The 1,089-nt window shown below is 41.9% G+C and overlaps 1 protein-coding gene across 1 annotated transcript in view; it reads left to right on the top strand.

The window, feature by feature from the left end:
- LOC116699131 (choline transporter-like protein 5-A) overlaps window positions 1-1,089 on the top strand; it is a 36,626-nt gene that overhangs the window by 7,862 nt on the left and 27,675 nt on the right. The gene's annotated exons all lie outside the window — the stretch shown is intronic.

Here is a 1,089-nt window from a genome sequence, read left to right as displayed (position 1 = left end):
TGCCCCCGCAACCCAATACCGGATAAGCGGATGAAGATGGATGGATTGTTAGAAGGAGGCTAGCGAGCTAGCTCTCATTGCTCGATCCAGCTCCCCGCGGCCTCTATCCATGAGACTCGTGGACAAGAGACGTTTATTTCCCCAATTGTTTGTTTAAGAAACTCGACTGGACCCTGTGGTAAGAGATTGCAGGCAAACAAACTCGCTGACCACGCTTTCGCTCACACACACATAGGGTTGGGCATCGAGAACCAATTCCTACTTGGAATTGTTTTAAAAATTAGGATTCCAGTAGAATCCTTTCTTTATTGGAATTGTTTGGAAATCGCTTGGAGGATTTTGGTGTCAAATCCGATCATTGCTTCCCACTTTAATAAGTGCAAGTTTTAGTTTATGTAAGCAGCCAGGCGCAGTTTACTGCGCTCTAGTGTGGCTTTATTTTACTTTGATAAAGCCCTAAAAAACTGTCCCACCACTGAATCAAAAATAAAACCTTCCTCTTATTTGTGAAATAAGCATGTGACCCATTTCAACTCAACCCCTCAAAAAATTGGAATCGAGAATTGATAAGAACCAGAATCAAAATGAAGAATCGGAACTGGACTCAGAATCTCAAGATTGTGTCTTAATTTTGGTCGTTTTTGATTTAATATTGAAATTGTGACACCCTTATTATTGAATGGTTTGGAGGAGTTTTGGTTTGCTAGGCTTCAGAAGCTCTACCGCCAGATGACTGCATGTTGTATGTTGCATCTTGTGTCCAAACTGGCAGTCTGTCAATTAGTTCCTTTCAGTATGGAACATTTTTCAAACAGCGGATTGAAACCATCATGGACAGAACTAATATCTATCATTTTGAGATGTGTCAGGCAAAAGGTAGAAAAGGCTGCTGGAGTCAGAATCTTACCAATGCAATCTATTTATGCTATTGCTGAAGTTACCACTCATATTCCTTCTAGCGCTATTCACTGCGTATGTGTATAACTGTGGGCTACTGGTGACATCACCCTAAGAGGACATGTTTCCACTAATCCCACAGTACTACACACATGCATGCACACACGCACGCACACACACACACACACACAC

Source organism: Etheostoma spectabile, chromosome 12 (genome assembly GCF_008692095.1).
Source record: "Etheostoma spectabile isolate EspeVRDwgs_2016 chromosome 12, UIUC_Espe_1.0, whole genome shotgun sequence".
NCBI classification, from domain to species: domain Eukaryota; kingdom Metazoa; phylum Chordata; class Actinopteri; order Perciformes; family Percidae; genus Etheostoma; species Etheostoma spectabile.
The sequence above is the reverse complement of the archived record's forward strand: the minus strand, read 5'-3'. Positions and strand labels throughout refer to the sequence as shown.